The following is a 13,809-nucleotide window of genomic DNA, read 5'->3' as shown; positions in this document are numbered from 1 at the left end:
GAGCTTATAATAAAAAAAGCTTTCAATTGCCCACAGTATTCTAGCTCATCAATATTTCCCCCTCCCTCTGTTTCTTTTTAAATCCACATTCATTTTCCAGACCTTACTTTTGAAAGTCTCCGTTTTTTGGATCTGCATCCACCGCAAGAGGGTTTGAGAACCAGTGGCTCTCCAGATGTTGTTGGAGTCCAGCTCCCACCATCCCTTGCCAGTGACAAGCCTGGCAGAGGCTGATGGAAGCTGGAGTCCAATAACATCTGGGGGGAGGACACAGGTTCCCCATCCTTAAACTGTGATAATAAAGTGCATGCCATTGAAATCAGTCTGGAAGCAACCTTTAAAAGCATTAACTGTATTGCATTTTTGGAAATGCTAACTATCTCTAAAGGATAAATAACCCTGTCTCTTTTGATGGTCCAGAACAAAAGATTCCACAGGACCAAGAAGGGTGGCTTGAGGTGTTTTGGCACATGAGGCGAAATGCCGTGTGTCAGCATCGCCCTAGAGCCAGTGCACCAACTGGACTCTTGCACCTCAACCCCGACTGGGCTAGGCGAGCTGGGTAGCACCGCCAGAGACCTCCTTCTCACAGGAAACGGTCACAGTGCTGTGGACTCACAGCTCAGAGCTGAGAGCACCGGATTCACTGTCTCAATAATACAGTCGTTGCACAGCAGAGTTTTGCAGAGTCTTGCAGAGTATAAACCACTCGGAGAGCAGCTCTGTAGAATATCTTCCTTTTATTCTATAACTACAACTATGATACAAAACTATATACAGAGCTGAATATTCTAAGCATAAATCAATGCTACACTGAGAGTCTGCAGCTGCTCTAACAGCAATCTTATCTCTAGGATCTCCAACACTCTCACTCTCTCCGATACACTGACTGACTGACTCTCTCTCTCTCACACACACACACACAGATATGTTGCTGGGCAGAATAAGTAGATAGGCAGGACACGCCTCCTTCTCTCTGGAGAGTCAGCAGAGACCATCAGGAGATGATCAGGAGATTCTTGGGTATGGGAGGGGTGAAATCTCCTCATCCTCCCCCATTTCATCCGACCATTTCAAGAATCTTTAACATAACTGCAGTTTACACACACACTCCAAAAGTTGTTCTCTGCTTACAACCTTGGTTAACATATCTGCAGGTATCTCTTTTCCCGGCATATAAAACACTTTTACAATACCACTGAATAAGCAGCTTCTGGAAAAATCTTCACACACATTTCTTTCTCTCAAATACAAATTGACATTTCTAATTAGGCAGATTTGAACAAACCACTTTCAGAACTCAAATACACGCTTTCCTTCAAATATCAGGTAAGGAAATAAATAAAGCGTTTTGTGCTACTACTCTCAGCACACTTCATGCTAGGTTTGAAAACCCCACCAGAGTTGCTCGTGACCGCAGTCTTTGCAAACTCTTCAGAAAACCTTTTCGGTGGTACACCCTTGGTTGTTCTCTCGGACCTGCGCAGAACTCTTTGATCCTCTTGTTCTGGTGCTTCCTCCTCTTTGGGAGAATGGGGAGCTAAAGTATATGAAGCTGCTAAGTCTGAGTCAGCGTCAGACTCACCTGAGGCTTTTGGGCTCTGATAATCTGTGCCATCATCTGGAACTACATTGGCATCAGGATTATCACCACCAACAACAACACTTGCCTCCCTCTTAACTTTCTTTGCCCCTTTTGCACCATCATCACAAATGGGATGATACTGAAAAACGCCAACTCTGTCCCATTGTGGATTATCATCAATACTCCTGGTCAGCCTTATGGTTTTCGTGTCTGTGATCAGAACACGATAAGACCCTTTCTCATATCCTAGGAAAACACCATGTTCTCCACGCTTGCTCAGTTTGTCACCCTGCGAGGTGTGCACCCAAACCTCCGAACCAAAAATTTTAAAATGCTTTACACATGGCTTTCTTCCATGAAGCATCTCATATGGGGTGCAATTTATACTAGACTGGTACCTCCTGTTATACACATGACAGAAAAACGAAAGAGCTTCAGCCCAATAGGGATTGGGCAGCCCCGAATCATGTAACAGTGTTCTGATTCCTTGCTGCAGGGTCTGGTTTACTCTCTCACATAAACCATTCTGCCAGGGTGATCTGGGCGTGGCTGTCCTATGCTCAATGCCCTGTTCAGAAAGAAAACTCTCAAACTCTTCTGAACAAAACTCTACACCCTTGTCTGTGAAAAGAAAACGTACATTCTCATTATGTACATTTCTGAGCCATTTACAAAACTGGCGAAACTTGGTAAAGGCTTCAGCCTTTTTCTGCAGCATATAGACCCAAACATATTTCGAATAGGAGTCTATCAGAACCATGAAAAACCTTGAATTGCCTCTAGAGAGCGCTAGAGGCCCCACTAAGTCTGCATGAATGACTTCATATGGTTTCTTGGCCTCTCTCCCAGACTCTGTACCTTTGGGAGCTTGCCTTGCCTTACTCTCTGCACAAGAAACACATTTCATGTGGTAGGGACATTCTTTCAACTTCATACCCTGAACCATATCAGGCATTTTTGCCACAGCCTGGAAATTCAAATGACCATAAACGCGATGGTAATAATGAATACATTGGTCATGCAACTTCTCATTCTTATCTACAGTTAAATTGCAACACTTTTTCTCAGTAGCTTCTGCAGTGCCTGTACCTGAAACAAAAGGCAATTGGTACAATCCATTTACACATTTTGCATACAGAATGAGCTTGCCATCTCTAAGAATTTCACAGCGAGATTTAGCAAACACCACCTTAAACCCTTGACGATCAAGCTGGGAAACACTCAACAAATTGTCCTGAATATCAGGCGCATACAGGACATTCTTAATAGTTGCATTCAGGCTCTTTAAGAACACAGTTCCCTGAGCCATACTCGTGAGAACTGTCCCATCTGCTTGATGAATTTCTTTCTCTTGCTTCTCAAGCTGAACAAAGAGATTCTTATCTTTGGCCACGTGGTTTGAACAGCCAGAGTCGACCACGAAGAAACTCCGCCCACGTTGACTGGAACAGCGAGAGATCAAGGCCTTTGAAGTAGCAGGTGCATGGGGATTTCGTCCTCCTCCCCCTCTGCCTCTGAAGTTTCCCTTCTTCTTTGAAGACTTCTTACACTGGAAACTCAAATGGCCTTGTGCTCCACATGAAAAGCACCGCTTCAGTTTCAAAGCTTTAACAGCAGCAGTTTCACTTTCACTTTCCCCTGCTGAAGACTCAGGCACATTTTCAAGCATATTTTTAACAGCACAGTCCCGGCTTTCTTTAACAGCCTGTCTGCGATCCCACTCATTCAAGAGCACGCTAGACACATAATCTTCTGTTAGCCGGTCAGAAGGCATTGTGGAAATCTGGGCAGCCACTCCATCATAAGACTCATCTAGGCTATTGATCATCAGCATTGCAAACACAGCCTCTGAAATAGCCAGGTCTCGCTGAACAAGGTCCTGTCTGAGACGCTTTAATTGAGATAGATGGCTAGGCAAATCACCACCTTTCTCCAACTGCAGCCTGCACAGCTTCTTAAAGAAAATCACACTGGAACCAGCATTTTGTCTAAGATGCATATCTCTCAACTTATGCCAAACAGCTTGTGCAGTCTCTTGACCCTCTAAGTTCACCAGCAAGTGGTCTGAAACACTCAAAATAATTGTCCCTCGGGCTTTCATATCTGCAGCATGCCACTCAGCCCAATCATCATCATCCTTATCTGGAGGGTCATCTTCTATCGTGTGAAATAGCTTTTCCCTCTGTAAAAGCGCTTTCATCTTTACTTGCCAAACTGCATAGGTTTCAGGCGTGAGGAGAGGAAAGGACAGAGCCATCTGGCCAGAATATGCACAGGCCATGTCTGCTATTACTTAGAGCAAGACACTTCCCTCGTGCAACACAGATAAAGCCTTGACTCCCTCAGCCACTCTCTCTCCCACTCAGAGCGCAATTAACAGGCAAACAGGGATGCTATCTTCTTCCTTTGGCAGTCAGCAACATACCTCCATAAATCAAGCAGCAGCAACAGCAACAGCGGCAGCTTGAACACTCTGCTCCAAAACAGCTCTGCTTCTGGGCACCGCAAATCAGTCCAGCATGCAGCGTCTGTTCCACCGTCCGGCAATCAGCAACAGAAACCTCTGGCGACTGGGACAACTGGGACGCCTGGGATGACTGGAACAACGACTGGGCCCATAACCGATGTCAGCATCGCCCTAGAGCCAGTGCACCAACTGGACTCTTGCACCTCAACCCCGACTGGGCTAGGCGAGCTGGGTAGCACCGCCAGAGACCTCCTTCTCACAGGAAACGGTCACAGTGCTGTGGACTCACAGCTCAGAGCTGAGAGCACCGGATTCACTGTCTCAATAATACAGTCGTTGCGCAGCAGAGTTTTGCAGAGTCTTGCAGAGTATAAACCACTCGGAGAGCAGCTCTGTAGAATATCTTCCTTTTATTCTATAACTACAACTATGATACAAAACTATATACAGAGCTGAATATTCTAAGCATAAATCAATGCTACACTGAGAGTCTGCAGCTGCTCTAACAGCAATCTTATCTCTAGGATCTCCAACACTCTCACTCTCTCCGATACACTGACTGACTGACTCTCTCTCACACACACACACACACAGAGATATGTTGCTGGGCAGAATAAGTAGATAGGCAGGACACGCCTCCTTCTCTCTGGAGAGTCAGCAGAGACCATCAGGAGATGATCAGGAGATTCTTGGGTATGGGAGGGGTGAAATCTCCTCACCGTGGAGCCACCCCCAAGAACGGGAGGTCAAACTCTGTAAGGGCTTCTTCTTCTGAAAGCCCATGTGGAGTTTGCCCAGCTGGGTGTGTGGGTAGGGATATCCTTTCCAGATCCCTCCTCTTGCCTGGCTGTGGGGCTTTGCATTGGTTCTTCCCTCGAGGAGAAGATCTCAACACACACACTCCCGGTTTGGCAGCAAAGATGGGTGGTGGAACATCTCTCTTCTTGCCAATTGGGGGGCATTCTGCCGAGTTTTGCCACAGGTCCCTCTCTGCCCCTAGAGCCAGGAAGACAGGCGGCGAAGCGTGGTGTCCGCATGTAGATGCTGCCCTGGGGGAAGTACCGCCTGAGGCAGCTGCCTCACCCTGCCTCATGGGTGAACCAGCTGTGAAGCCAAGGTAGCTTTCTCCACTTCTCGACTACATTTCTGACCCACACCTGAAAATCCAGTGTTTCCTGGCTTATTCTTCATAGCCAGGGATGCGTGTATGCTGCAGTTCTGTGAAGCATGGAAAAATGCATAGAAAGTTGGATAAGACACAGTAGACACTTAAGAACAGGCTTCCTCAACCCTGGCCCTCCAGATGTTTTTGGACTACAACTCCCATGATCCATAGCTAGCAGGACCAGGGATGATGGGAATTGTAGTCTCAAAACATATGGAGGGCTGAAGTTGAGGAAGCCTGCCTAAGAACAAATCTTAATTCTAGTAAGTGCTTTCTTCTGAGGGGTACTCAAGTGTACGCAGTACTGAAATGGTTTTTTCTAGAAGAAAAGCACTGATTCTAGTCTTTATGCTTCAAAGTACAGGATATCCCAGGAGCCCAATGGAACAGCTGGATCACAGTGCAACCCTATGCTCTGTAATTGAGGGTGCTTAACTCCCAGTTAGGAGCGCATAGGATTCAAGTTTTAGCTTACTAGCAGTTGGGGTGCATAGCTACTACCCCTTCCCGGGAGAAGCAAAGCAGAATTAATTAAGTAAAAAGCAACATTGTGGAATCGTAACTTCTGCAAAATGAAAGAAATCATACTGATGTGCTTCGTGTTTCATAGGCAGTGTTTCTTGGCACAGAATTTGGATTGATTTTTTTTCTAAGCACGGGGTACACGGCTCAGCAGGACTGACGCAAACCATGGCACTGCCACTCCTCTTCCTCTTCCTGCCTCCTCTCGCTCCCCGCCCCCACTTACTTTTAAATGTTTTGCCAGATGAAACAACCATTTCCTGATGCTACAACTGTTGCTGGAGCTGCTGTTGACACCGGAGAGCCTTTGAAGTCCCTGCCAACACCAGTCAGACATCTTCTTGCCCATGGGTAAGGCCCGGGGGCCGGATCCGGCCCAATCGCCTTCTAAATCTGGCCCACGGATGGTCTGGGAATCAGCGTGTTTTTACATGAGTTAAAATGCATCTCTGGGTTATTTGTGGGGCATAGGAATCCGTTCATTTCCCCACCCCCAAAATATAGTCCGCCCCCCCAAGATCTGAGGGACAGTGGACCGGCCCCCTGCTGAAAATTTTTGCTGACCCCTGTTCTTGCCACTATGTGGTCTCTGCTGTGGCTGGCACCTATAGAGGCTGTGTGCAGAAGTGTTGGGTTGCCACCCCACTCATCTCAGCTGCAACCAGGAAGAGGGCGCCATGAGGGTGCCACTGGTTGGATGAGGAAGTGTGTGCAGGCCCTGGGGTGTGTGTGTGTGTGTGTGTGTGTGTGTGTGTGTGTGTGTCCTGATTTGTCACCCCTGGTCCTCATCACCAGAGGCAACGACCTCATTTTGCCTAATGGGTGGCACAGGGTACATATTTAGCTCATAAAAAGGTAAAGGTAAAGAAAGGGACCCCTGACCATTACGTCCAGTCGTGGCGGACTCTGGGGTTGTGGCGCTCATCTCGCTTTATTGGCGAGGGAGCTTCCGGGTCATATGGTCAGCATGACTAAGCCGCTTCTGGTGAACCAGAAATGCCGTTTACCTTCCCGCCGGAGCGGTACCTATTTATCTACTTGCACTTTGACGTGCTTTTGAACTGCTAGGTTGGCAGGAGCAGGGACCGGGCAACGGGAGCTCACCCTGTCACGGGGATTCGAACTGCCAACCTTCTGATTGGCAAGCCCTAGGCTCTGCGGTTTAACCCACAGCGCCACCTGCGTCCCTATTTAGCTTATAAAGTCTCCTAAATAGTCTGTTTTAAAGACCACCCTCTCCATCCATTCAGGGATTCTCACTCAAGGTTAGACATATTACATGTTTAGGAACTGAAATATATTGGAACTTGGCAATGTTTAGAGAGATGTAAATTATCTAACTTAATTATGACTACTTGAAGTCCCACTGGTTTCAATGGCATTGCTCTAAAGCAAGGGTCAGCAACCTTTCCCAGCCATGGGCCGGTCCACCGTCCCTCAGACCATGTGGTGGGCCGGACTATATTTTGGAAAAAAACAATGAATGAATTCCTATGTCCCACAAATAACCCAGAGATGCATTTTAAATAAAAGGACACATTCTACTCATGTAAAAACATGCTGATTCCTTGAAATATACTCGGGAGTTGAGCGTGGATTTCATGCTCTTTATTTAGCTCATAGTGGTGAGGATTAATGAAAGTTTCCCCAAACTATCTGCTTTATATACATTATTTACACAATGGGCTGCACGTGATTGGCTAATTCTGGAATTCTCCTGTAGGCCAATCAGGTTGTGGATTCACTTCCATCTGGAGCTGGATTGGGTGGCTCCTGCAGACCAATCATACTCCTGCATTGTTCTAGGACCAATCAGACTGCTGCATTCTGAATCCTATTGTTCTAGGACCAATCAGACTGCTGCATTTTGGATCCTATTGTTCTAGGACCAATCAGACTGTTGCATTTTGGATCCTATTCAACTCAGTACATAAAATTCCTGGACCGTCCGCAGGCCGGATTGAGAAGGCGATTGGGCCGCATCCAGCCCCCGGGTCTTAGGTTGCCTACCCCTGCTCTAAAGCAATACCCACAATACCCACAAATGCTCATCAATACTTGATTGATATATGATAGTTATACGATCATGGAAGAGCACCCCCCCCCCCAATCTTTGCAGGAGAAGCTGTGCTTTCTGGAACTTCCTCTCTTACTTTTCCTGCTCCTTCTGACCTCGCCTTCGGAATCTTCCCAGCATTGTTCTTGGTGTTGCTTTCTGCTTTAGGCTGCAGTCTTAACCTCACTTGCCTGGGAGTAAGCCCCACTGACTTCAACCAGACTTACTTCCAAGTAGGGCTAGGATTGTACCCTTAGTTAGCATTTCCCCCACAGCCTCAAATTCCAGGGTACTTAAATGTCTGCCTGGCCAATTTCATTAGTCAGTGCATTTTGAACATCATGGTTTCTATATTAACTAAAAACAATGCCTCTTCATTTAAGCCTTTCCCGTGTTTAGGCTGAAAGAAACTCTCTCTAGTGCAAGCATTTGACAACCATTAAGTCCAAGCTTACAATGCACTCTGCAATTTATTTATTTACAATGCACAATGCAATTTATTAGGAAATAATGGCCTTTTTATCAAGGGTGGTGGAAACAGTGGCAAGCAAGCATTTTATTTTTCAAAGTATGGTTCTGAGTTGTTGTTTTTTGCTGCCTAAACTGCTTGATTTGGCTTTCCTAGTAAGCCATATGCTTTGGATGGTTTGGTAATCTGAGATCTTTTACATCCCCATGGCAGTGTCTGTTTGCTGCTTTTATTCCATAACAGTTAAGGAAGTAGATCCTAGAATGGGGTCTCTTCTCCCTTCATACGCATGTGGAACTACTATTGACGCTGATGGGACTAATCAGTGTGGACTGAAGGGAGAATTATTTCCATTGTCCTAATCAGCTTTTAAAAAATATTATTACTGAAGGCGTTGCAGTAACCTGGGTAGATGCTTATAAGTACATCTGCAGAATACATCCCCACTGGCGTGACACTGAGCCTGCTCCACTGGGTTTCTGTGGACTGCTTGCTTGAAGTCCCTGCATAGTTCATCCGCAGCTGTACTTTCATAACATGAAAGGCCATACAACTGGAATATAAATGAATAGACAAATAGGAGGAATTTGTAAGAAAATGGGAGAGAGGGCAGCCTGCTCCTGTAGTGTGATTATTTCTTCTTTGGTCAGCGATAAAGTATTCTGCTTCTCGTCCTTTGCTTTCCTACCCATCTGATGAATTCTGAAGTACCCATTAGGTGGTCCTGTTTAGTGGCACAGGAGATGATGTCACCAATGTCACGTCCATTTATTAAAAAAGGGCCTTTTGGCAACAAGATGGAATTGTTCTCCCAGCCTGCGAGGTTTTTTCTTGTTGTTTTTTTACATCTTGCAGATTCCATCTCTTTTGTTTTGCAGTTCTGTTGTTGAGGCTGTTGCTAGGAGAGTTCTTCTTAAGCTTCCCCCACTCTCTGGTTCCCGGCAGGGACTTGCAGCCATAGTTCTAGAATTCGGTGGAATCGGATGAGCCGGTCATCTTCCGTTTCCGTTTGCCTCTTCAAACGGTGCACATGTAGGGAGAGGGACTAAGTCAAGTGGGTTATTCACAAGATGTACCATATTTTTTGCTCTATAGGACTCGCTTTTTCCCTCCTAAAAAGTAAGGGGAAATGTGTGTGCATCTTATGGAGCGAATGCAGGCTGCACAGCTATCACAGAAGCCAGAACAGCAATAGGGATTGCTGCTTTCACTGTGCAGCGATCCCTCTTGCTGTTCTGGCTTCTGAGATTCAGAATATTTTTTTCCTTGTTTTCCTCCTCCAAAAACTAGGTGCGTCTTGTGGTCTGGTGCATCTTATAGAGCGAAAAATACTGTAGCTTTCAGGGCAACAGGCAGGGTCTGTGATGAGTGATAGCACATGCACAGGAATTACTGCAAATGTGCGTTACAGAACTGAAAGCAATTGTGTGCAAGCGCACACCGACTCCAATACCAAGCAAAAACAGTTTGAAACCTGTTCAGTTGTGATGATTCCCCCCAAAGAAAAAATACAGGCAATGAGAGTCTCGCAACAACAATCTATACCCTAAATAAGGAGACTCAAACATATCCAAACAGAAGCACAGCTGCAACCAGAATCAAATTGTCTATAAAGAAGGCACACCATGTCTGAAGATTTGCACCTATCATATAGCTGTCTTGGTTCAAGCTGGAATCTGACAACTTTTCCCTAAGGGGACTAAACCATCAATAACTTGAGAAAGACTCATAGCTGAAATGGACTTTTAACCGGTGATCCTGAATTCTTGTGGGTTTATAGTGTTCATTGTTATTTGGCATTGATTTGTGAACTTGCGTCAGTTTTATAGAGATATTGTTTGGATATATTTGTATCTATTTGAGCTGGCTGCATGCAATACTGAAACAATCTATGCCTTAATAGGAATGTGCAAGCATTCCATCACCCAGTAAAGAGCATAGCAGTCAACGTTTCCCTTTTTCCAAGGGAAATTCCCTTATTCCGAATAGGATTCCTCGCAAGAAAAGGGAAAAGTTGACAGCTATGGTAAAGAGACAGCAGCTCCAGAGCTCTTCTTTTGGTTCTCCTTCTGTGCTGCTCTGAGTGAGGCTATGGTTTTGCACAGCATGTCACCTAAACCAGGACTCATGGTTTGTCTCACTCCAGGCAAACCACAAGTTGCGTGGCTATTCCCTCCCCCACCACAGATGGTAAATGAAGACACAGGACACCAGAATTTAGGTTAATGGGCGAAAATGGCCACAACTTTATTGATTACAGGCAAGAGTGGTATTGGCTTTAGGCATTGGCCCTACCAGACTAACCGGTCTAACCGGTGAGGGTTAAGCACCAACAGGGGGAGCCACCCGAGATGCATATCCCTAGGCGCTCCCCGAGGGGTTGCCGCTCGGGGGCGCGCTTTAGGCCCTAGCCTCCGTAGGTTTCGGACGAGGCGACGCCCCTCGGAGTCCTTTAACGAACTACCCTCCAAGCCTTGGGGGAGGTGATGGCGCTCCTCCCCCCGATCTCATCTGCATGACAATACCCCTGCCAATGCCTACCGCCAAAACCCATGAGTTGTGACGTTTTGCTACGAGGTAGGCGAAAAAACCAAGTGGCTTCAAAATCCAGCCAATTAGCCAAATGGAAAAACTCCTACCAGGCCCCTTGCGGCGACCAGTCGAAACCCATAGCAAAGTCAAGGGCAAACCTAAAGGGTGGGTGGGTGGGAAACCGCGTTGGGACGAAGAGAAACAGGGGCGAGCTGAGGGCTGCCCTGACCTTAAATGGCCCCTAATAGGCCCGCCCCCGCCGCCAGCTGATTGGCTGGCGGCGCGAGGGTATGCTAAGTAAGGGAATCCCCGGCTCCCGCGAGGCTGGGGCCAGCCCCGCGGGAGTGTGGGCGGGGTCGTGAGCCTGCAACCCCACCCCCTCCTGATATTCGGTAGTGGCATTGCGTGGCTATTCCTTCCCCCACCACAGATGGTAAATGAAGACACAGGACACCAGAATTTAGGTTAATGGGCGAAAATGGCCACAACTTTATTGATTACAGGCAAGAGTGGTATTGGCTTTAGGCATTGGCCCTACCAGACTAACCGGTCTAACCGGTGAGGGTTAAGCACCAACAGGGGGAGCCACCCGAGATGCATATCCCTAGGCGCTCCCCGAGGGGTTACCGCTCGGGGGCGCGCTTTAGGCCCTAGCCTCCGTAGGTTTCGGACGAGGCGACGCCCCTCGGAGTCCTTTAACGAACTACCCTCCAAGCCTTGGGGGAGGTGATGGCGCTCCTCCCCCCGATCTCATCTGCATGACAATACCCCTGCCAATGCCTACCGCCACACGGGCCGCATCAAAGCGGCTCGCCGCCAATACCCTCAGCCTGTAACCAATCCCTAATGCCCTGAAAAATGTCAGCTAGCCAGATATCATTGCCAGCATCAGATAGATGCACGCCATCCCCGCGATAGAGTGGTAAGTTGTCATACTGGATGCACGGGTGCCCAATGACCCGTCCACCTAATGCAAACACTCTACGCGCCACCGAGCGCTCAACGATCCTCCTGGCTTTATCCACGGCCACGGGATTCACCGCGTCCCGCCAGCATCTCCTTTGCAGCAAAGATGACCAAAGTATTGTGATGTTATCGTGGGAAGCCTTCAACCCCTCAAGATCATTGATAATGTTCCACATTAGGTCTACCCCTTTCCTGTAAGCAAGGTCGTTCTCGCCCAGTTGAATGACCATAGCGTCGGGAGCGCCTTCTGCCGCGATTTTTTTTGCAACTGCTGGGAGGAATTCTTCCCAGCGCATGCCACGCCTAGAGATCCATGACACTTCGACGTTGCTGGGTAACCGCAATTCAGCATCCCAGCCCCTGTTCTCTGCACGCTGCTTGGCCCAGTAAACTATGCTGTGGCCGATAAACCACAACCGAACCACACCGATACCTGGAATGAGAGAATAAAAGGGCCAGGTCAGGGGAATGAAGATTACTAGTGACAAGTCGGGGGGTGCGCGGTGTAGGGTTAGGGAAAAGCCGGGGGGGGGGTTAGAGATACTACCGGATGTAACCCTTGTACGCGTTAGATTTCCAACGTCCCATATCCATTATCCTTTCGGCCGGCAAACCCATGTGGACAGCCGTGGTCGCTGCCCCAATGCGAAAGGAGTGTGCTGCGTACTCCTCCTGTGGAAGACCGATGGCCGCGATCGCTTTGCGCAAGACCCTCGTGAACTGGTGTTTTGAAAGGAGGGAACCATCCGCATGTATGAAAAAGGGGCCACCGGCATTGGGCCTCACGCGCAGATATTTTGCGCCATCTTTTACCGGGCAAGGACCAGGCTTCTGAGTTGCCTGGAGGCGAATCATAGCCCCCCTGCCGAGCTGGTCGGTCTTAGAGCTACGGATTTTCAAAATCACGTGGGAGCTGGCCATCGATACGTCCCCAATCAATAGCCCTCTATTTGAACCGGTTGGGCGGTCCTCGCAGACCACTTCGCCGATGCGCAAGGCGCCATAAAATGCAAAGGAAAATGCCGCAGAGAATAACCTGGCTTCGTATTTTGACCAACAGATGGACCTAAGCTTCAAGCGGATTTGTGTGAGAATATTGAGAGTTATGGGCCTTCTCGCATCAGGGCCCGGCGGCCGTGACCTACGCCAGCCCTCCAACATTTTCCGCACCACGAAGTGAGCACAGGGATCAATGGAAAATAGGGCTTTTGAGAAGAAGGATATTGCCGCCGAATGGATATTAAGAGTTTTCGGGGCCCGGCCCAGGTCGCGAAGGTGGACCATATACTCTATGACCTCAGACTTAGAGGGGGCTCTGCCTGGCTTGAACCGCTCCTTTTTCCTGCGAAAAGCTGTGAAATCTAACCAAGCCTTATTGTACGATCTTAGGGTTGAGGGTGCCAGGGCTGACAATACTCCCTTTATTGCTTCTCGCTGCCAATACTCCAAAGGTGTTCCGGAAACGGTTGCGGCCGCAGCTGTGCATCCGGCGCCAATGAGCGAAAGCGCTCCATCTGGAAACGAGATAGAGCGTCCACGATGTTGTTATCAATGCCAGGGACAAACTTGGCAGAGGCGTGAAGATTTAGCTGGAGACAGGAAAGGACAAAATAGCGCAAGAGGGACGCTACTCTGGGAGAATGCGCTGACTGCTTGTTGATAACTGACACCACTGATTGGTTGTCCGTCCAGAAGCACACCCTACGATTCTTAAACTGGTCGGACCAAATATGGATTGCTACTACAATGGGGAAGAATTCCAGGAATGTCAAATCGCGCAGGATCGGTTTTCCTTGCCAAGAGGGGGGCCATTGCTGGGCGCACCACTGCCCCCTGAAATAAACACCAAACCCTAGGGAGCCCGCCGCATCCGAATGCACCTGGAAGTCCGACCGCAATGCCATGCAGTCCTGCCATAACGAGATGCCATTATAGCCGTCAAGGAATTGCAACCAGACCTGTAGGTCTGACTTCACCGCCTTAGAGAGGCGTACCCTGTGGTGTGGAGACCGTAGCCCCGCGGACAGCTTCGCTAGCCGGCCGCAAA

Source organism: Podarcis pityusensis (genome assembly GCF_964106645.2).
Source record: "Podarcis pityusensis genome assembly, chromosome: 12".
Taxonomy (NCBI): Eukaryota; Metazoa; Chordata; class Lepidosauria; order Squamata; family Lacertidae; genus Podarcis; species Podarcis pityusensis.
This window is presented reverse-complemented; position numbering follows the sequence as displayed.